The 23,261-nt window shown below is 58.2% G+C and overlaps 1 protein-coding gene across 8 annotated transcripts in view; it reads right to left on the reverse strand.

Annotated features, from left to right (window-relative positions):
• Positions 1–23,261, reverse strand: part of PEMT (phosphatidylethanolamine N-methyltransferase) — an 84,981-nt gene that overhangs the window by 39,645 nt on the left and 22,075 nt on the right. The gene's annotated exons all lie outside the window — the stretch shown is intronic.

Consider the following 23,261-nt stretch of genomic DNA (forward strand, 5'->3'; position numbering starts at 1 on the left):
AAGCCTCTCCCTCTCCTGCCTGTCTCTTCCTGCTAAAACCTCCCTTCCTTCAGGGGGTCGATGCCTTTGACTGCTCTGCTCTGTCCGTTCTCGAAGGCCTGTGCCTTACTCACAGCGTAGCATCTTCTGGGCCCTGAACTCTCTACCCGCCTTACCCCCTCCAGCACCCTCTAACCCAGGCAGAAGGGGCTATGCCTTGCTCTGCTCCACACCTCCCAGAGGCCCTGTGCGTGGACACTAGCTGAATCCCCCACATGCTAAGTGCCCAGGCCTAGTGCCATTTCTGCCTTGGCCGTGGCCCAGTCATGGGGGAAGAAAGGAGATGACCACACTGGTGGGGTGGGGGGAGTGTGTGCCGCAGACAGGGTGGGGGCAAGGACGCACCAGACACCCTGATCTGGCCAGCTTGCACTCGCCCTCAGGCCCCCAGTGCCAGCTTGGCAGTCTTGGGCCCAGCCGGTGCACATGCAGACAGCCTGGGCTCCCTCCCAGGTGCAGCCAGACCTTCCCTGAGACATTCGCAGAAGCGGGCTTCAGGCTGCTGGCAGCCTCACTTAGCCAGGCCAGGGGGTGCTGAGCGTGATAGGATTTCAACAGGCCAGAACCCTTGTCGTGTTTGCTAAATTTGCTAAAGGTGCAGAGAGAAAAAAGACAGCCCTGGCTTCTACAGGGCTGGGAACGACAGCACAGAGCCGACTTGCCTCTCTCTCTCTCTCTCTCACACACACACACACACACACAAACACCCCATCCAGGCCCCGGGGCCCCTCGCTCATGCACACAGTACAAAAGGGCTCCGGAGCCCACTGTGTCCAGTCCCAGGGGGACGTCACCCTTCCTCCTGGTGGGGGGAGGGGTCAGCAGCTACAACTGTACCACTGGTGTAGGGGGGAGGGTCTGGGCATAGGAGGGAGGAGTGGCTTCTGTTCACAGAGGGAGGGCTCAAAGGGGCAGGGTGGCCCTCGGTGGCCTGATAGTGTGCACAATCTGGAGGCTTGCCACGAAATCCCAATAAGCTGCCGCTAATTGCTGAGCTTCTATGGGACGAAGGCCATTCCATTATCCTCACAGCCGGCATCAAAGCTAAGTTAGGATTACTTCACTGGCTGCATGCTGACCGGGGCCTCTGCCCACCAGTCTGATTTTCTTCTCTCTCCTTTTAAAGGGCAAAAATGAGGGGGCAAGAGGACTGGGCCCACACGAGTCTCAGCGGCCCACGGGATGAGGTCAGGAGATGCGCAGAGGCTCCTGCCTCTCCTGGGGGCCGGCCTCTCCTGGGGGATGGAGCTGAACGCGGCTCTGGCTGCAAGCCAGCTTCAGAGCCAAGCACAGCCCCTCCTTGGGCAGCACCTAATGTTCCCTATTAGCCCCACTCTTAAAACAGCAGCGTCTGCAAACACTTGGGATAATGAACGCAACAGAAAACAATTCCCCAGGCAGGGAGCACCGCTATGCTATCTCACACCTGCCGATGCCAAGTGTTCATGGAGCTGCCCAGGCTTGCCCGCAAGCAAAGGGCAGCCTTAGCCTTCACGCCTGTGGGTGTCTGCTCTTGGGCCAGCCCCAGAGCATCTCTCGGGCACTGAGGCAAACAGAGGAGGTCCTAGGACCACCTAGGAGGTCCCCCGGTGGGGCGAATGTGCCGGAGATGTGATCGGCAGAGAACAGGGGCTGGCAGAATGAATACCTTTTGGGGGAGGGGGGTTGTCAAGGAAGCCTCCCCAGCAGGCCAACCTCCATGCCTGAAACACAAAACCGAGACCCACACAAAACACAGGGAAGGTTCCTCCAAGCAGAGAAACATGGCATGGTGCTCTCTGTCCTCGCGATCGAAGCCGGAGGTACTAGGGAGGGACAGGGCAGACCTAAATCATGCTAGTCGGTGACGGGGCTCGGAAGGGAAGAATTCCAAACTCCGCGACAGGGACGGGGCGGAGAGTGGAGGAGACAGAACCAAGGGACTCAGAGAAAGATGGGCACCTGATGCTCCCGACTGTTGTGGGATCAGAAGCAACAGTGCATGAACCCAACCAATGAGACCCAAAGGGAAACAGGCACAGAGGGCACCACCAACCTCACCCATCCTCATGAGGACCCTCTGATGTAGATCAGAACCCACAGTCCACAATCAGAAGACTCGGGAGTCAGCCGAGCTGCACACACAGGCCAGGCCAGGCCTTCTGCAGGGCTCGCCGGCATCTGGGACAGGGGAATCCTGGGGGCTGGGGTCAATGAGGCACTGAGCAGGACTGAGGATTATCTCACCCCTGCCCTCCAGGGACCCAGAGGCTCCGCAGTCTGTGTCCAGATGTGTCCCAGAGTCCATATCAGGCAGTGGAATGCCGAGGTGGCACAGGCCACACACAGGCCTGGACTCAGTGGCATTTGTCCCCTAGACTTACTGACTGGCAACGGGACTGATAACCAGCCATAGCATTTTTTTTTTAAGATTTTATTTCTTTATTTGATGGAGAGAGATCACAAGTAGGCAGAGAGGCAGGCAGAGAGAGAGAGAGAGGAGGAAGCAGGCTCCCTGCCAAGCAGAGAGCCCACGCGGGTGGACCCCTGGTCTGTTTGTCACAAACACAGCTGAGACCACTCTGTTGGCAGAAGCTGTTCTAGTCTGCTGGGTGTGAACACTGGTCAGCTCTCCATCCCAGCACCTGGGAGGCAGGGAGGGAGGTCTTTGTCCCTGCCATGCGGCGACACCAGAGCCCGCACGCACCCAAGCCATGCCCACTCACCCTCCCAGGGGCTGTGAACAGGATGGGGTTGGGGGGGGGCAGTGGGAGCTCAGAGGAGGGAGCTCACCCCACCCAACAGCAGGGAAGAACAGAAAAAAGCAGCGTCCCGAGGAAACACAATCCCCTTCACAAAGTGGTGTGACTGTCCCCGAAACGATCTCTTGACAGCCGAGGGGACAAAGCACTAAGCGTGAGGACTAGCTCTTCTCGCAGGGTACAGCCTGGGTTCAAAATACTGTGTTCTGTGCAAATCACCCACCCCGCCAGAACATTTCCCGTGACCTCTGAGGACGGGGACATGTGTGGCTCTCTATCCCCCAAAGGGAGGGCGAGCCAGAACGGCACGATCTCTGTGCACAACACGGTTTCTCTGGGGATGATCTCGTACAGCTCCCCGCTGCCGCTGATCACACTGAGCTCCAACAGGAGTCCCTGAGGGTCTGCCGATGCTTGGCCGAGACAGGGTGGGGGATCTCCCATGGCCCTCAGGGGCAAGGGCCAGGTGCACCAGCCACCCGGGGAGGAGGGGCATCTGCTTTCAGACGCAGGGTCTGGGGCGGATCTCCAGTGTGGTCACAGCCACACTGGTTCTCTAACCCAGGGATTCCAGATTCAGTAGCAGATCCGACACCTAACTTCCCTCAGGTGAAATGAGTAGGAAAAGAACGTTTCCAGGAGCACCATTTAGGGCCGTAAAAGTCTGCAACAAACTCAGTGTCTCCTCATGGATGAGATCAGTAAACACAATGGGATACTATGTAGCCACTGAAAAGAAAGGAGCTCTGTGGACCTGAAAGGAAACGTCTCCAAAGCCCACTAAGAGCTCCCTGGAGGGTTAGTTAGAACAGGGTCTAGTCTGAGCAAACGCTGGTGAAGGTAGTTCCCATTGCTGTTCCAAGGTAAGCACGCTGAGCTTTCAGGAAGGAAAAGGAGTAGGACATTCAGAGGTGGCCATCCGTGTAGGAGAGACCCCCACCCCCCCCCAATGCAGAGAACACCTCAGGAAGGGATGCAGGGGAAAGGGGCCCAAGGGAGACATTTTTACCTGATCCCTTTGGGCACTGTTGGAATCGTTCTCCCATGGGTGTCTCACCTACACTTAAAACTGCAAACATTGTAACACCCCAGGTAGGGACCCCAGATGGCTGATCTTCAAGGCCAACCAAGGTGATGAAGATTACAGTTTTTCACAGGTGTCCGCTCCAAGGGCCATCGCCTACCCAAATCAAGGACTGGGGGGTGCCCCGGGGTGGGGGTCACCCTCTGTGTGCCTCCCATCTGGGGTGCTGCCATGCAGCCACCCATGCCCGCACAGGTGAAGGATCTGGGTGCCACCGAGCCCCCCCCGGGCAGGAGGAATGCACAGCGGCTTGTTTCATAATTAACAAGAGGTCAAAGCAGGCTGGTCACTGTTCTTTTTTTTTTTTTTTTTTTTTTAATTATCTTGCTCCTGTTTTGACATAGAGACCCAAGGTCTAAAATTAGGCCACTGGATCTCACACCTGACTTTCCAAGCTCCCCAGGGTGGGGTGGGGGGCCCATCTCAGTGCTGACCCTGGAAGGTGTCAAATCCGTGCTCCGGGAACAGTGTCTTCTGAACACACTGCTCCAGCTAGGTCCAGCCTGGAGGACTCCCAGTCCCGCTGCGTGCCTGGGGCAACTCCGAGGGTCCCTCACCCGGAGGCTCCAGGGTCCCGCCTCTCCACTTACCACTTTCAGAAACCCCCATCTCAACCCATTCTTCAAAGCAGCCAGCATGCAGGATTCCACTGAGGTGTGAGGGCGCATGAGGGGCTGAAGATTAGAAAGTCTGGGAGGGCCCCCGGACCAGGCTCTCAGGGACCCAGGAGCCGTCCCCCACACAGGCCATGGCTCAGACCTGCGGCTGGAGAGCAACGGCCCCCAGACTCTGCCTTTTTTTTACTGTCAACCCCCCAGGGGGGCCCCCCAGGTCTCCAGCTGTGCTGACAGCCCTCAGCTTCTGGAATGCAGAAGGCGCCTGCACTTTCCATTTTCTTGCCCGTAATTTTCCCTGTAATTATCCCTGGAGGCTGTGAGAATCAGAGGGAGAGCAAGAGAGAAGGTTGATGTGCACAGGTGACCGCCATTCCCAGCTGTGATCTGGGCTTCGTGTCAGAGGGACTCCTCAGATGAAATCATGCCCCCTGCGGAGCCCCCCTAGTAAGCCCATGGATGCTTATATAATGCAGGGAAGGGCCCTGCCCCTGCTCAGTTCATCTTGTGTGGCCTCGTCCTGGGCCCTCTGCAGCATCCATCGCTGTCGGCCACTCAGTAAAGTGAGGCCCTGTGAATCCCTCCCACTCTCTGCATCTATTTGGAAAGTCTAGCAAAACCCAGATACTTCTGTGCATCACTACCGGTCCCCCTTTACTTCTGCCTGTCTTGAAAGATGCCATATGCTAACCGCAGCTGGGGATGGGCTGCCATTCTGGAGAATTGGTTTTTGCTCCCTCTGTCCCTCCCACGCTGCATGCACCCTGCTAGGGGGCGGGGGGGGGGGTGCCTCCAGGAGGGATGGTGGCAGGCTCCTGGGGGAGAGGGCATTAACCCTTTGAGCTGAGAGGCCAAGCCAAGGGTCTCATAGCAGGATCCTGCCCGCCACAGCAAGCCCAGAGGCTTCAGCATCTCCCCCTTCTCTCCTGTCTGTTTCTCTCCAGGCAATGGCCTGGGTTCAGCTTTCCGTATAAGGAGACAGCATTAGGAGACGGGGACTGCTCCAGTTCTGCCCCCCGCTGGTGGAGGGGGCAGTGGGTGATATCAGGCCTCCATCCTCCAGAAAACAGGGAAAGCACGTGCTGGTCGATGAGGGCCCCAACAGATGTCAACATCCCAGATATTTACCTTGCTCCTGCATCCTGCTTTTGAACTGACTGTTCTGGGCTTCAGAGCCATAAATAGGGCACCCTGAGGATGGCTAACGGCGCAGATGCACGTCCTGGCAGGTAGGGTGCTCTGCCGGCAGGGGTGGGGGAAGCTAGCCTCCAGCCAGGCCCTAGCAAATGGAGCCCTTGCACTGCACGGCTGTACCACTGTTGACCGGTGTGGCATCAGCAGGTATTTTAAAAGAACCCACAGTGAAAAGGCGGCATACATCCGTGCATTTATTCAACCAACATTTATGGACCGTGCATGGCCTTTAACGGCCTCTGGGGATGGGACTTACCAGTGGCCACAGCACATGTTTGCATGAGTACTAAGAGACACCATTCCAAACCATGCCTGGGGACCAAGTCACTGACTTCTCATAGGGCCCCTATAGGTGTTATGCTCAGCTCATCTTGTGTGGCCATTTCACAGAGGAGGAAACTGAGGCCAGCTGGGAAGTGGTAGAGCTAGGATCCCTACTGAGCGCCACCCCCACCAATCCCCCAAAATGACAGGTGTTGTCTAGAAAGAGAAAGCAGAACAGGGAAGTGCAGAAGCAGACAGACCACGTGTGTGCTGAAGTCTGAGCTGTTGCACTCGCTCCTGCCCCCAGAGGAAGCCCATTCAGCAGCTCAGCAAGGGCCCATGTCCTCCAGCTCCAGGACACCCCAGCTCTGAGCAAGGCCCCAGCACCCTTTTGTCAATGGGCAGTGGCACACCCTTGGACAAGTACCCTCCACCCAGGACAGTTTCTTTCTCTGACAAGTGAGGAAGAACTTTCCAGAACCACAATTGTCTAGGCATGCATCACAAAAGAGAGTGGGGGCTCTGTCTCCCTGTTGACGTGGAGATTTATTTAGAGCTGAGTGTCTGAGTCTCCCCTTTTTCTGGTTCCCGCAGGACCTGTACTGGGGTTCCATTCAGAGCTCGTTCCCAGGTTCTCTGAGGGCTGATTTGGTCACATCGGACCTGAGGGTGGCCCGTCCCACCTGTGCTGACGGCCCGCGCTCATCATGACCACCTCAGGACCCTGAACTGCCCTCCAGAAATGCTTGTTCTCCATGGCTGAAGCAGGGCACTCTGCTGCCTCCGGTCCTCTGAAAACATGCTCTGGGTGGAGTGTCTGTATGCGACCGCAGAGAGATGGGAATCCAGCCCTGCCTGGCAGCAAAGCTGGCAGCCCGATGCTTTACTCCTCTTAGTGCCGGCCACCTCAGCAGGGGAACCGGGGCTCAGAGGCGAGCAAATAACAATCTCCTTCTCAGAGAGAAAAGAGGGCACGGGGCATCCCATCACACAGCCTGCCCGGACAGGGGGGCAGGGAGATGACAAGGGGAGTGAGAGGCGGGTAAGGAGGCTCCCTGAGACCGTGATCCCTGACAAGGGGGCCGGGAGTGTTTCAAATCAACAACACAGTCATCTGGCCCCCAGGAGGGCCGTCCAGCCTCAGGAGCCCCATCGGCCAGATGGGAAAGTTCCGAGAGCGGGGCCTGGCCAGGGCACCAGCCACAGCGGGAACCAGTCCGGGTCAATTCCAGGGGATTCCTGTGGGCTGGCCGAAGCTGCCTCCTTCCTTCCAGAAGCTTCAAGAACACTCAAAGAATGAGAATGAGAATGAGAATACGCCCTTCGTTTGCAGGTGATGTTAATGGGGGCAGCCAGGGCTCTGCAGACCGCCGTGGTCCCCAGGGGCCATGGGCTGCGCCTTGAACAGAGCAAAGGAAAGCAAGGCTGTGTGTCTGCAGCAGGAAACGGGGCACTGTAAAGATGCCAAGAAGCCCTCCAGCAGGTCCCAAGGGCCCCACCGGAGTTACAACTTGCCTCATATTTCTCTTGAATCGGTGAGCTGCCACTGGGCACTGCAAAGGATTTGATCCTTGTCAGATGGCTGCCCTGTGTCCCCTCCCCCACCTCGCAGGACCCCTAGTTTCCCTCAGAGCCTTTGGTACTCACCAACCCCCTCTGATCCCCGGCCTCAGTGCAGCCTGTCCACCTGCCCAGCCTACCCTAAAAGAGGACACACCCATGCCTCCCGTGACGGCCCCTCCCGGGAGCCCACACCTCCAGCACCAAGCCCAGATGCCCTGCACTGGGCGCTCCACTGGCCTTTGTCTCTACCCTGTGATTCATTATGAAAAAGACATGGAGTGCTTGCAAAAACGCACGCAGCACACAGACGGGAGGCGCCTGGGCCAGGCTGCAGGTGCACAGAGAGCCGGGAGTTGGCCCGGAGCCCTGAAGGCCATGGCCACGGGAAAGGCATTTCCAGGAGTCTCGGAAATGCTCTAGCATTTCCAGGATGCTCTAGCAGAACAACAGACCGAAGGTTCATTACCAGGCCCTAGGGCTGGCTTCCTGTTCATCTCTAACACCTCCCAGTGTGAGGGAGTCTGCGGGACAAGGAGAAGTCCGAGGTAAAGCTCGGCAGGGCTGGGGTGGGAAGGCCCGGTGGGTGGAGTGGCACAGCATGGTGTTGCAAGAGCTGGGCACCATGACAGGCCACGCTCCCCGATCTAGGCAGAGGCAGAGGCAGAGGCCCAGGACTGGCAGGTTTCCCTCAGGGCGGGGACCTGGGGAAGGCAGTCCTTGGCAAATGGGCTGGCACCCCAGGGCAAGAGTTGGCCCTGCCTCTCGGAGGGTCTGTTGGCGGGAGAGGGCCTACTTGCCAGAAGAGGATCCCGAGGTTCAGAGAGGCTCCGTGCTTTGCTCAGGGCAGGTGGGACCAGGACTGGAGCTCAAGCAGCCTACCTACGGCCATGCTTGCCCCTCGGTGGCACTCCACGGCTAGAAGTGGCTGGGGCAGGGGGCCAGCTGGCCAGGAGCCTGGAGTGAGCGAGGGATGGAGACCACTGAGCTAGGAACAGGTCAGAGTTGGGCCTCTGAGCCTTCACGCAACAGTCCCACAGTCTCACAGGTGTGAAGTCGGGGCAGGGTAGTGAACACTCGGGGCTGTCGGCAAGTCACGGCTGGGGTTCTCAGGAAACCCAGGGCACAGGGTGTGGCCTCAGAACAGCCTCAAATACATGGAAACAGAAAAGACCACCGTGGACTCCACCTCCCCAGGTTTCTGTATAGGGAAACTGAGGCTCAGAGAGATTGACATGCCTGGCCCCTGCTGTCAGTCGGTCAGTGTGTGGCTGGGCTAGAGCCACGGCAAGGCTCCATCACCCACAATCTCCTGGGGCCCAGAGGGTCCTCCTGGATGATCAGAGCTTCTGAGCCCTACTGGCCACTCTGACCCATCCGAGATCTCACTGGGCCTGCCCAAGACCCAGCCTCTTGGCCAATGACAGCAAAGACATAGCTGGACCGGACCAGAGGCTCGCAGGTGGCCAGGGCTGGGACCGCATCCACGTGGCCTCTGGCACAAAGCCACACACAGCCAGGAAACAACATAGGGGCTGGGCCGGGCCATCTGATGGGCCCACAGGTCCAGTCACTGCCACACCTCCCTTCCTCCACTGGCTCCCTGCCACCCCCGCAGCAGGTACAAACTCCCCAGAAGGCCCCTGAGACCACCCGCCCAACCTCAATTCCCACAGTCACCCCCAACCCTCCCTGCACTTCTGATGAGGTACGGCCCACTCTCCTCCTACCTCTCCCCCACTGAAACTGTCCTTGTGCTCCCTCCCTCTGCTCCAGAACTGCCCTTCATCGGCCATCTCCCTGGGCCCTGACACCTGGGCACCCGCTGGGCATAACCCAACGGCCACGCCCAGTGGGAGGACGTGTGGACCCGTGTGCAACCTCTCCCGTCTCTTCTCTCTCTCCACAACCTTCCCTGCCCCTTCCTCCAGACCCCGAGGTCCCATCACATGACTGGCAGGACCGGCAGGCAGCCCAATCACCAAATTCTTCCCGGGCTCCGGTCAGCCGCGACCCGGACAGCGACAGCTCACATTTACCAAGCCTGGCCTCTGCGTGCACCCCGTGGCTTACCTCACGAATCTCACAGCCCCGGGAAACAACCTACGTTGTCTCACAGATGGAGACACTGAGGCACGGAACTTAGGTGGAGGACCTCGCCTGAGGTCACGGAGTCAGCAGCTGGCCCCGTGAAGGACGAAGACCACAGGACAGTTCCACAACAGACGCTCTGAAGCAGCCAGGCCACGAGGACCCGCCAGGGACAAAGGGGACCAGGAGAACAACTGAGCTGCTGAGGGGAATCCAGGGCCGGTCCCACCAACCTTCCTGACCAACCCCTGAGGCCCTGACTGCTGTGCCCCTTTTACAGATGACCAAACTGAGGCTCAGAGAAGCCAAAAATCCTGCCTGGTATGTTGGCTGAGGGGTACCATCCACGAGACAGGTTAGCGTGCTGAGAAGTCTGGGCCGCCCAGCGAGACAGGCCAGCAAGACTTGCGGGCTCAGGGATGTGACTACACCAGGTCCCCGAGGCCAACCAGGCCGAGGACGGCCATGAGAACATCTGTGCCTGCCCTACCCCAGCAGAGGCATCCTTTCCAGGTCACTGGCCTTCACGGCCACCTACCTGCAGCCCGGCCCCCATCAAGCCCACCTGCAGGCGTAATGTTGACACAGGGACAATGCACATCAGCCAGGAACCCCAGCTGCTCAGCAGTCAGGGTGGGACAGCCTCGTGCATCCCAGGCTCCCGGGGGAGGGGCCGCAGGGCAAGAGCCCCAGCAGGCGTCCCGAGATCCTTTTCCCACCAGCTGGCCCCCAGCATTCTGCCTCATCCGGGACGTGCTGGCACTTAGGGCTATGCCTACACCCCCCAGGCCCTCCAGGGGATGGGATGGATAGGGGAGCAGGGCAATGCCCAGGAGCAGAAGCCCCAGCTGCGAGGCCCAGTTCTGCTCCCGCAGCTGGGTGACCAGGGGCAGGTCAAACAACCTCTCTGGTCCTCGGCGGCTGCCTCGGAAGATTCTGGGGTGGTGCACTCCACCAACGGCACTGTTCCCACCTGGGGCTGTTCTGCCCCTCACTGCGGGCCACCATCCCTTGGTCCCCACCCTCAAGGACTGGTGGGGAGATAGGGAGCCATGCCACCACATCTAGCCAGCTGGTGACCAGGGCAGGCCGCCCCCAACCAGCCACCTCATCTGTGACCGAGTCCTAGATTCCCAGCTACACAACAAGAGAGACAGCATCTACAGAACTGGCGACAGAGGAGTCTGGGCAGGACGGTGCCACGTCACCCCTTCCCCGAGCACCCTTTTCCCAATGTTCTTCACTGAACAAGGCCTCTGACGCCTTGTGAAAGACTGCTGGGTGGTGTTTCTCGCAGCAATGGGGGAAAACCGAGAGCAAGATCAGGGGCAGACTCAGCCTCCCACCCTGCCACGAGATGGGGGTGCACAGCTCCCAGGGGCTTGTCAAGGTCATGACCGTCCCCTGCTGGGCACAAGTGGTGGTGGGGAGGGCTCCGTACTCCCCTCCCCAAGGCAGCTCAGAGGATCCCCCTGAGCTAGGGGGAAACATAACTCAGGCTCAGACGCATGCCCTTCCTTGGCTGTGAGCACAGACACACCCCTGCCGACCGCACAGCCCAAGCTGCCTTTCTGGGGGCAGCACTCCCCAGGAGGGTTCCCGGGACCTTCAGCACAAATTGGATGCTGGAACTGAACCTCCCTAGACATCCAGCCTTTCCCCAGCCTGTGGCAGACACACTGAACTCTGGAGGGGCCTTGGGAATCAATGGCTGGTTCCAAGTCACCTAGCATCCGCCTTCGGAGCTGTCTGGGCTGGGGGGCGGGGGAAGATGGGGGTTCGGTTTACAGAGGCTGCGGTACACAGGCAGTGAATCCAGTCTGCAGCCCCTCTCCCCTCCCGGGAGGTTGGCTCTGCTGGTACGTCGCCGACCTAGAGGCCTCCGGAAAGTCACCTCATTAACATAACAAAAGAGTCTTCAGGCTCCCATCTCTTGGGAAGTTGCAAGCTTTAGGAAGCCTGTGCCAGGAACAGATTGAAGACAAAATACATGTTTATTATAAATCACACAGCTCCTTCCTCCCGTGCTTGGCCGTACCGCTTACAAACCCGCTTCGTGGCTGCCATTCTCGTGATGTCCTGACCGGCCCTCCACGCCCTATGCCTACCTAAGCCTCAGGAGAACGCTGAAGATGGATAAGCCCATCCAGTCATGTGGCCAAAGAGCCAGCATCCGTGCTGGCCTCACCGCAGGCCCCTCAGCCTGTGAGCTCAGCCCTGGAAGGCTGGAGAACGTCGCACCTGCTGTGGGCACCAGCGCGTGACCAGTTGGGGTCAATTCAGATGTCCTGCTGCCTCCGCAGGGAGGGCAGGCTGGGCTCCTTGGGAGCAGAGATCTCTACGCACACCCTCCCCCACTGCCCTGCGCACCAGCTAGCACGAGCCAGCCCAGCTAGGAGCATTTTCAACAGGGCCATGGGGACAAAGTGGAGAGCAGCAAAGGCAGGTGAGCAGAACCTTATACCCGAGTATAGGGGCTGGCCTCTGAGGCTGGGCCCGGGCTTCGGACAGTGAGCACTTGACTTTGGAAGCTACCCTTGGGGAACCTATATAGGTTCCACCTCCCACCCTTGGGTCCAAGACCCACCCCTAATTTCTCATTTTCTATCAGGTGGCCTGAATTCCCCACTGCTCCCCACCCAGGACACTCCGGGGCAGCAGCTCATCTTTGGTTCCAGACTCTATTCATGATCTCTGGCCCCTGCAAATGCACGCCTCTCCATCCCCTGGCAGTCCAGACTCCCTGACCACCAAAACCTCAGGAGCCCGGCACCCCAGGCCCATGCTGTCCCCTCTTTGAAGAACTTCCCTGGCATTGTTATCCCACAACCAGCGGCCTCACAAGCCTGGATGCCTTCCCTGAAAAGCAATGGGGCATCTCCCCGGGTCCTCAGACCCAAGCCCCACACTGATCAGACTGGCACTTGGCCAGCACCCCCCTTAGCCCTCCTGAGTCTGACTTCGTCGAGGCAGGGAACGAGGAGGGAAGGAATCAGAGACAAAGGTGGCCAAGAAGGGGCAGCCTCTTGGGCCACTGGTGGACTGGAACTCTACAGCCTGGCGTGGTGCCCGGTGACGCTGGAGAGCCTGACCATACCACTTGGTGATGCGTGGTCCCACGCACGGCATCGGCCGACCCCAGGCATGCCCATCGCCTCCTGAGTCGAAGTCTCTCTCTGGCTCATTCCTGACTCCTGGGGACAAGTGAGGGGTCGCCAGCTACAGCAATTACTCTCCAAGTTGTAGCCAGAAGCCACGGTTAAATTTCAGGGGCAGCAGACTCTGGAACAAGTGAGAGCAGTTGGCCTGAAGCCTGGGGGGTGGGGTAGCGGTGGCAGGGTGGATAAAGGCTCCGGGCGTTTCTACTGATGCAAGTGCTCTTCTAGACGTGCCTACAACCAGACGCCTCCTGCAGCGGCTCCTCCCTCGAGCCAAATATGACATTGGGCACTTTATGCTTCCAAACCCTTTTGCACCCATTCCCTCCCCAACAGCCTCCTTGCCATATGGTGAGGAAATCGGGCAAAGGCTGCCCCAGCAGACCTCGGATGAGGCAAGTGAGATCTAGGGAAGGGAGGGGACTGACTTAGGTCACAGAGCAAGTGGGAGGTAAAAGTGGACAAAACCTCAAACCCTGGAAATTGTCCATGGAATCTTGGCTGGCCTCCGAAGCAGACCCAGGAATGGGGCAAAGCCAACAGCACATCCAGGCTGCCCCCTAGGCAGCTAAACACTCCGGGCTGAGTCTCATTTGCCCCCTGACAGAGCTCTCACGGCAGCACTGGCGGGGGCCACGGAAGGACCTGGCACCCTTCTCACACACGGAGAAAGGAGGGCACCACCTTGCTTGGCCCACCGCTCCACAGCCACTCGGGGGGCTCCCCCCCCCATGAAGGAAGGACACCTTTCCATCCACCCCTTCTAACACCAGGCGAGGCCCCTTCCTTGGCCCCAAGACACTGTCCTTAGCTTCCGGGAGCACTCAGTCTGAGGGAGGAGGTGACACGTGAGCGCACAATGAACATAGTCCATGGAGCGGTGGGTCAGCCCTGCTGCAGAGTCAGGAGCCACGCAGGGGACGCTTGGCCATGTCTGCTTGGGCTTAGGGCTCAGGGCAGGCTGGCTAAAGGGCCTGCAAAGGCTTGTGGAGGAGATTGGAGCCAGCTGAGTGAAGAAGAAGGCAGGCCCCTCCAGGAAGAAGGAACACAGCGCCAAGATACAAGGAGGGGAGAGATCGGGTCTGCAGAACAGCGGAGGGGAGACGGCCAGCACTCTGGGAGGGGGTCACAAGGAGGCCAGCGGATGAGTCCAGGTGGTGAATGACCCCCAAACCACACATCTAGCCTGAAGGCCAGCAGGGTCTAAAGGCTGGCATAGGAGGACAGGATAGGCTCAGACCCTGCTGGGGTAATAAAACTCCACCCTGGGTCCCTCCGTGCAGGAAGGATCCCAAGAGGTCACCTTCGCCAAACCACTCAGCCAGCAGCCCTTTCCAATGTGTGCCTCTCAATCCCACGCGTGCTGACCGTGCCTGATGTCCTCACAAGGCCCCAGAGGCCAGAACCCAAAACACATCATAGCAGGAAGAAGCACGTGGACATCCCCCCTCAGCACCACACCTCACCCCTATCCAGCTCAGACTCTCTAAGAAAACTCAGATCACACCTCCAGAAAGTCAGGAGGCTGAGAGCGAGGAGGAGGTCAGGGTTTGGCGTGGGCTTCGGGGGGCGACAGCCTCCTCTGCTCCCCTCCCTTTTATTCTTAACTCTGTCGCTCCGAGGGATTCCGGCAAAGGCTGTGAGCTGACCCAGTTCCAGGTGCTGTGGACACTCGATCACCATGGTGCCCAGACACGGAGAGTCTAAAGTTAGCCCCGGCTGATGGCAAGAGGCTGCCCCTGCCAGCCCAGGGCCACAGCCCCACGGAGCGACGCGCCAGCCCATACTGCTCTCCATCCGGATAGGGATGAGGCTGCACAAAGGGCGGCCAGAGCTACCTCCTGCTAAAAATGTGTGACTCCTCCCGGGCTCAGAAAGAACACACACACACATATACACACACATACACACACATACACAGAGCCTCTTGCCCTTGAGCCCACATGGAGATGCTAGAGGAGCCACAGAGGGTCCCTGGTGATGAGGAGCTGACTGTCCCCAGCTGGGAAGCAGAGACCAGACGTGCCATGAGTTGTGTCAACTCCAGCTCTGAGCACATCTTGGTGGGGGGACGAGGGCCGGGGGAGGGCTATGGTGTCCCAGGTGACCTCAGTAGATAGAGATAAGGAAGTGGCTAGCTAGCCAGAGTTCTGGGCTCTCTTGGCTCTAGCAGCCAAGGTCTCGGTCATGCCCAGCCCACCAGCCAGTTTGGCTCAGTGGAAAACCCTGCTTCCTGCTTGCACCCAGGGCAGCACCAGCAAGCCCAGCTCGGCGAGATGCACCCCTGGCACAGGGTGACGTTTCTCACCCAGAAACACTGCCTCGGAGCCCAGTGTGTCCATGGCCATGCCCAGGGAGCCAGAGTCCTGAGCCAGATGGGACCCAGGGTCTCAGATGGTTTGGGTTCATGCCCCGTCCCAATTCCCCAGCCTGTCTGAATGAGACACACACACACACACACACACACACACACACACTCAGCACCTGCCCTGGAGCAGATAATTGAGGATTGCAAGCCAATGTTCAGGGTCCTCCCTCGGGGGCCCCGGGCCCACCAGCCCACCTTCTTTCCACACACCTCCCCTTTTCTTTGGTCTCCTCAACTCTTGACGCCCCCCCCCCCCATCCTACCCTTCTGCTGCTCTTCAGAAAGCCCAGCCACGCCTCAGCGGGCCCTGTGCAGCAGGCAAGGCTAGGATACTCACAACCCCTCTTTGGTCTCCTGTCTTCCAGATGTGTCCGCTACCTGCAAGCTTTATTAGCAGTCGGTCCCTTACTTTCAGATGGCACTCATGAAACACAACCTTACCTTGGTGGCCCAAGTGCCAGTGCCAGGAGGGCAAGGGGTGTCCTCTTCCCCTGGGCACAGCAAAGGGCCATCCCAGGGCAGCACTTGGCAGAGTGGGTGGGTCCCTGTGTTTCAGAGCCCTATAGGACCTCAGCTGGGGATCCTCACCTCACAGATGGAGACACGAAGCCCCAGAGCGGGTGGGAACACAGGGAATGGGACCTGGGTCTTCCCCCCAGGTGCCACGCTAGTTTCCTTGCTTCAGCCCAGTCACAGCTGCAGAGTCAGCCTCCTGGCACCTGGGGGAGGGGGCCTCTGAGGCACCTGAAATTAGCCAACAGGTTGCTGGCTGGGGATCTGAAACCAGAAAATAAGGCCTCAAAGCAAATGCACACTAAAGGTGTCAGCCCACCTGCCCTTGGCTGTGCTGGCCTTACCCACAGCGCCATCTACTGTCCAAGCCTTCCCGGTTCCCACCAAAGCCGTCCGCCACCAGCTCAGGGGCCTCAGGCACTCAGCCAGCCAGACATCCCTCTGCTGGGTGGGGAGTGCCTCTACTTTCTGGAGGGGAAGAGCTGCCTCATCCCCAACTCACCCTCATGGGGGGCTGTGTCTCCCCACAGAAAGGGTGACCAGCCCAGGGGATGCAGGAAGATAAGGACGAACCCCAGAAGCCCCGGCCAATAAGCGCGGGCTGCCCGGACACCGGCTATGTATCCACCCCCAGAGAGAGGAGTCTGAGGCCAGGACACAGCCTGGGGCAGGGGGTTGTGGAGAGCTGGGGGTGGTGGGGGGCACTGCACACACACCCAGATTGGTCTCAGGCAGAAGACGCCAGGCAAGCAGGTGAGGGTGTGAGACAGCAGACACCCGGGGCGGGGGGTTACAGAGAGCTGGGCCAGTCAGGCAAGAACGCACAACTCAGAGGCACGCTCCACGCTGAAGAAACCCGCTGGCCAGGACAGTCCCCACAGACACCTGCCATCCCAGCTGGATGATGAGAAGCACGCCCTCATTGCTCTCTGTCCGTAAACGCATCCCGTTTAGCGGGACGTCCGGACGTGCGATAGTCTCAATCAGCTTTGACGTCCTAACAAGAAATTTGCCTTCGATAATAGCTAAGGCACCAAAGCATGCCAATTTTCTTCTGTAAACAATGGGCGAGCTCAAGGCTACAGCATCACAGCCCGGCGCGGGCTCGCTGTGCTCTGACACTGGAGGACGTGCCCAGAGCTAGAACAGCGCAGGGCTGCATCTATCTTATCTTTCCTGAGATGCCAGAATAGCAGGGCCCGCTTCTCCCCTCCCCTGCAGTCCCCCTTCCTCTGCAGAGTCAGAGTATGCAATGGCACAGATGGAGATGGCCCCCTCCCTGGAAAACTAGGGAAGAGGCCAACTGCTGAGAACCCAGTAGGCACTGGCTGTGGGTCTGTGCCAGGGGTGCAGGGCGCAAGTGTGGAGAGGTGAGGCAGGGGCTCTGCCTTTCGTAACAGCACACAGCCCCCAGCACAGGCCAGGGTGCGGGGTACTGGGCCACAAGGCAGGGGCTGCTCCAGCTCTCTTGGAACACCCAGGCTAAGGGGAAGGCCAAGGGGAAGGTCAAGGGGCAAGCAGAGATGCCAAAGGGAACGTGAGACACATGCAGCGGGCACAGAGGGCCGCCTCACTCACACCAACCAGTGCAACACTCTGCCCCCCAGGGATCCTGGCAACATCTGGAGACCTTTGAGACTGTCGGGACACCTGGTGGTTAGAGGCAGGGGACATCATCAAACACCCCGAAGTCAGGGTATTTGGGTGACTCAGTCATTAAGCATCTGCCTTCGGCTCAGGTCATGATCCCAGAGTCCTGGGATCAAGCTTCATGTCGGGTTCCCTGCTCCGGACGAGCCTGCTTCTCCCTCTCCCTCTGCCTGCTGCTCCCCCTGCTGTGCTCTCTCTCCCTCTGTCAAATAAATAAATAAATGAAATCTTGGGGAAAAAAAAAATCCCGCAGTGGACAGGATGGCCCAAAATGTCAACAATGCCAACGTGAGCGACCTGAGCCTGGAGGATGGGCTGGGAAGGGGGTTTGTGAAAAGCAAGGACTACTGCCTGTAAGAGGCGGCACAGATATGTAAGATGCCCTTGGCAAGGGGAGGAGTCACGGGGAAAGGCAGGAACCAGAACCACAGGGCTTGCAGGCAACAGGAAGTCTGGCAGAGGGGTGGGCCTCAGAGGCCAGAGAAGGGGCTCCCATCTCGTGCTGGAAGGTGTGAGGTGCCTTTAAGCAACTGAGAGTGTGCTGGGGCACTGGGCGGTTTGGCCTTGGCCTGTGTTCACATGTGAAGGAGTACGCAGTGCAGATGGGTGGAGAGGTGCAGGGAGTGCTGGGAACCCTGGCTAGATATCTGCCCAGTGCCCCTGGAAGGGGAGCACACAGCCCACATCCCCCATCTTGGCCAGGGTTCACACAGCAAGCTCCGTTTGGGGCCTGGACATCCCCAGGTGGGGCCACGGAACCTGGACCTGAGGTGTTGGTACTGAGAAGATTCTGGGCCAGGGACAGAGACAAGATGACAAAGGGAGAAGCCCCAATTAGCCCCTCTGTAGCACCTGACCTCTTCACCATTTCAATTACAAACCTATTTGCGATCTCTAACAATGGAGGCCAAGCGGCTTTATTCCCTAGCTCCTGTGGCTGGCACACAAAAGGTTCTGGGGGAATGAATATTCGTTACTTTGTTTCTCTTGTTTTTGAAAAGTGTGAACACTGCGGGGGGTGGGGGAGAGGGAGAAGGAGAGACAATCTTAAACAGGCTCAGCACATGGGGCATAATCTCAGGACCCCATGACTGAGCTGAAATCAAGAGTAGGATGCTTAGGGGCGCCAGGGTGGCCTGGTCAGTTGGGTAAGCAGCTGCCTTTGGCTTGGTCACGATCCAAGGGTCCTGGGATCAAGGCCTCTATCAGGCTCCCTGCCAAGCAGGGGAGCCTGCTTCTCCCTCTCCCTCTGGCCCTGCAATGTGCTCTCTCTCTCACTTACTCTCTCTCTCAAATAAATAACATCTTTTTTTAGAAAAAAAAAAAAGAGTCAGACACTTAACTGACAGCACCACCCAGGCACCCTCAACAAACACTGGTTGCATGAATGAATGGGTGAATGAATAATGAATAAATGAATGAATGAGAAACTGTTGAAGAGCAGCAGACTGAGTCAGAAGAACAGTTTGAGGCCCAGGGAGAACAGAGTTACAAGAAAATGTGATGCTCACCAGTGGTTTCCCCAAAGATCCATCAAGAGGACAGCAGAAGGCAAGAAAGTTCTCTGAAGCTCTAGAAGCAGAATTCTAACAGAGTAGAGGAGATGAAAACCGACTTTGGGGATAGAGGACAGGGAAGAAGAGAGAGATGGGGGCTGGGGGCTGGTGGGGAGGGGGCACCCCTCATCCACATGCTGGCCCTGATAGGCGGGCAGGCCCCTCCAGTGGATGCTGTAGCTCCTTCAAAGAGTTACAGCCCTGGGGAGGCAGATAGCAGGCCCTAGAACAACCAGAAGGCTGTGGTCCAAGGCCACACTCAGCCTGGGCCACTGTCCATGGCCTCCTCACACATTATCACCAACCTCAGCCATCCTGCTCCCCTCAGTTCCAGACTCACAAGGTCTCCCCTCAGAATCTCCCAAATGACTTCAGATTGGAGCTCTCTTACCTCAGCCCCTACCTTGGCCATGGCCTCTACAATTCTGCACCCAGTTCTGATGTGTGGGTTTCGTCCCCACACACCCAGGCAATTCTCTGACACCAGCTGGGTGTCCCACAATTCAACTTGCTTCTGACCCAATCTGCCCAACTCACGGAACTCTGAGAACGAGCTTATTTGCTTGATTATGAGCTTATTATAAAGGATATTAAAGGCCAGGAATCATCACCCAATTGAAAAGATGAATAGGGTGAGGGAAGGGGTAAGGGATGCAGAGCGCCCACTCTCTGGGCATGCCACTCTCCCCGAATATCCATGTGTCCACCAGCCCAGAACTCTGCGAACCCCATTCTTTTTTTTTATTTTTGAAAATTTTATTTATTTATTTATTTATTTGAAAGCGCGCTCTCGCAGGCATGCGCACAAACACAGGGAAGGGGCAGAGGGAGAGGGAGAAGCAGACTCCTCACCAAGCAGGGTACCCAACACGGGGCTCCATCCCAGGCGCCCCATCTCCCAACGCCATCCCCGCGGGGTCTCACAGAGGTTGCACGACATAGGTGACTGATTAAATCATTGGCCCTTGGCTACTGAACTCCACCTCCAGCTCCGCCCCCTCCTACATCACGTGGTTGGTTCCAATGGCAACATGTCCCGCCCCCACCCCCCGCACCCCCCCCCCTTAGGTTGGGGACAGGCCTAAGGTCACCTCCTTAACCTAACAAAAGACGCCTTGCGGGCCTTCAACCCTAGGAAATTTCAAGGGTTTGGGGAACTATATGCCAGAGTGACCAAATCCTCATTTCTGAGAAGTCACTCAGGTCCCAGCTGCACCTGGCGGTGCCTCCTCTCTCTGGCACTTCCCCACCAAACTATGGTAAATCCTGCTGACTCTTCCGGCTTTCAAACCGTGCCCAGAATCTGACCACTTCTCCTACTTCCGCTGGTGCCACTCTGGTCCAAGCCACCATTGGGCCTCAGGCCCCACCACAGCCTCCAGCCCCGCCCTCTCCCCACCCCACTCCACCCCCCCACCCCCGCATCTGCTCTCATCAGCACACAGCTGCCTGGAAAATCCGAGTCAGATCAGGCCACGCACTGCGCGTTTCCCCGGCTCCCCACTCAGAACGCCCCACGTGCTCCCCACGGCCTACAAGGCCAGTGCTGTTAGGACGGCCCCCTCTCTGACTGCTGCTCTCCATTCTCGCTGGCTGGGTCGCATTCCAGCCAGCGGCCCTTCCTTGAAATCACCCAGGACTTTTGCACTTGTTGGTTCCTCCTCCCAGGATACCTGGGGAGCTCCCTCCCATGTTGGAGGGGGAGCAGGTTTTGGCTCAGGGGCCACCTGCTTCCCCAGCTTCACTCTCTGTCAACCCCAACCCCCCTTGATGGTGGTTGTGAGTTTATTCAGGGTCCCCCTCCTAGGACGTCAGCTCCTTTGGAACCTGAACACTGTGCCCGGCACATGTGTGGTGGGCCATCAATAAGCAGCTGAAGAAATGAGCGAACCTCTTCTGGGCAGTTTCCAAAGGGGTTAATAACAGCCTTCGCCCTGCCAAACAACTAAAACGCTACCTGGAACACTCAGCACAGTGTCCCTGCCGCAAGTCCCTCTTGTCACCACTGAGTCAATGCTCAGTATGCTCTTCTACAGGTGCCCTCTCGCTTACTGCTCACGCAGAGCTGGGAGAGGGGGAAGCAGGCCACTCAGACCAGTTCTGCCTGTTCTGCCACTGTCTGGCCCGCGGCAGCCCACTAAACCACAGCGCATTCCCCTAAAGGCTCCCATTCTGAGCCTCTCTCCCACTGATGACCACAGACTGTTCCAGTGAAATAACTTTTTAAAATAAAAAGCAAGGCCAATCAAACACTACAACCAAAGAAAAAAACCTATGACAAGTCCACAGATTCTGAGCTGCCCGAATCTTAAGCACCTTGACTACGCGGCTGTGGGCCACGGCTCAACTTCAGTATGAATTTGCAGGGGTGCCCGGAGGACTCTGTCAGTTAAGCATCTGCTTTTGGGCTCAGGTCATGATCCCAGGGTCCTGGTATTGAGGCCCCAATCCGGCTTCCTGCTGGGGGAGGAGCCTGCTTCTCCCTCTCCCTCTGCCCCTGGCCCCCTGCTCCTGTGCACATGAGCGCTCTCTCTCAAATACATAAATAAAACCTTAAAAAAAAAAAAATGAACTTGAATACACCGTTAGAAGAGCCTACAGGAAATAAAGGAAGGGGCTTGTACATGAAGAAGTGTCCCCAGGATCTGCCGCGCACTCAGTAAATTGAGCCCTCAGCACTGGGGACCAGCCAGGCCCACAGGGCATGGACAGTGAACCAGGGAGAGCACTGCACACTCCCAACACAAGCCAGCTCTCCTAGCACGGATTAACAGCCTCTCTGAGACCCTACACCGGCTTCCTGTGGCTGCTGTAGCCCATTTCCACAGAGTAGGTGGTTTAGAACAATGGAATTTATGCTCTCCCAGTTCTGAAGGCCAGAAGTCCAAAATCAGTGTCTGTAGGCCAGATCAAGGTGCCAGCAGGGCTGTGCTTCCACCCCTCCCCCCACCCCCAGGCTCCAGGGGAGGATCCATCCCTCACTGCCTCTTCCAGCTCCTGGTGGCCACAGCCTTCCTTGGCTGGTGGCCGCATCATCTCATCAAAGCCAGTGTCTTCTCATCTTCCTCTGCCTCCCTCTTATTCGGACACATGGGGTTGTGCTGAGGGCCCACCCCAATAATCCAGGACAATCTCCCCATCCTGAGATCCCTGACACCTGCAAAGCTCCCCTTTTTGCCATATAAGGTAACAGTCACAGGTTCCAAGGACAAGACATGGACATACGTCTTTGAGGGCCATTTTCCAGCTGTTTTACCCACCGGGATCTTGTGTGGCAGGAGGAAGGCTGGGGGGGTAGGGAGCAGGGCTGGGGGAGAAAGAAAGATGAGCAGAAGAGCACAGGGAGATGCAGGCCCTCCGGGAGCCCAGCCCTTGCTGGGAGGCCCCTGTCAGGTCAGGGTCAGCTCAGACATGGTGGGCTGTGGTAGTAGTTGGGTTTCCTCTATGGACTGAGGCAGGAGTCCCAGGAGGCCTCAAGAATAGTTTTACAAAAAGAAGTGAGCCTGAACCTCTGACCCTTAGAGCTCCTCCTTCCCCTCAGGGCCCCTCCAGCCGGGGGGCCTGCACCAGCCATCTCAGGGTGGGTGCTCCCCTCCCCCAACCCCTCAGGACAGAAGGGACAGCACATTCCGAATGTGGCCTCTGTGAAGTGAGCAGTCCCGCCCCACCCCCACTCCCACCCACCACCCATCTCCCCAGACAAAGACAAGACTCTAACTCAGCAACCAGGTGACAAACGTGCCATGTTCCGCCCCTGGGACCAAGTGGCCACCCGAAATAAAAACAGTCTGGAATAGTGTGTTGCTAACCGGGAGGCTGGCCTTACTCCTCAGGCTACCCTCAAGGGCGATCACAGGACGTCCGTGGCTCTGCATCAGCAAACCTGGGCACTGGCACAGGGCAGGAGCCTCGGGAAGCAGCCCTCGGGCACTACCGCCACCCCCTTCCATTCCTGCAGAAATCCCAAGAGCTTCCCAGCAGGTAGGGGGCATCACAGAGAAACACGGTAGCAGGAGGGCCTGTCCGCCATTCCCACACCTTCCTCAGAGGGCTCAGGGCCCCCTTCCCACACAGCCTGCCCCCCAACAGTTCTGGGTCCTGAGCATACCCGTACCCACAGACAAGCTGGGTGCTGCTCTGTCTCCTTCTGTGTTCACTTCTTGCTCGCTCATTCTTACTCTCTGGCACGCACACTCCAGTGCCGTGCAAACCCATTTCGCCAGGAGCCTCGTTCGGGAAAAACAAATCAAGTTTCTCGAGCACATCAGAGAGGGTGAGGGTTCCCAAGAAAGCCACCTGACTGCGCAGCGCGGCAGCGAAGGTAGGGAGCCTCTAAGCCAAGGCCATCTCCAGCAACCTCTAGAAGACCGAGGTCGTCGGGCCCATGTGGGCAGCCTCATCACAGGACAGTCCGCTGGCCCGGCCCAGC

The sequence above is a fragment of the Mustela nivalis genome (genome assembly GCF_964662115.1).
Source record: "Mustela nivalis genome assembly, chromosome: 17".
Taxonomy (NCBI): Eukaryota; Metazoa; Chordata; class Mammalia; order Carnivora; family Mustelidae; genus Mustela; species Mustela nivalis.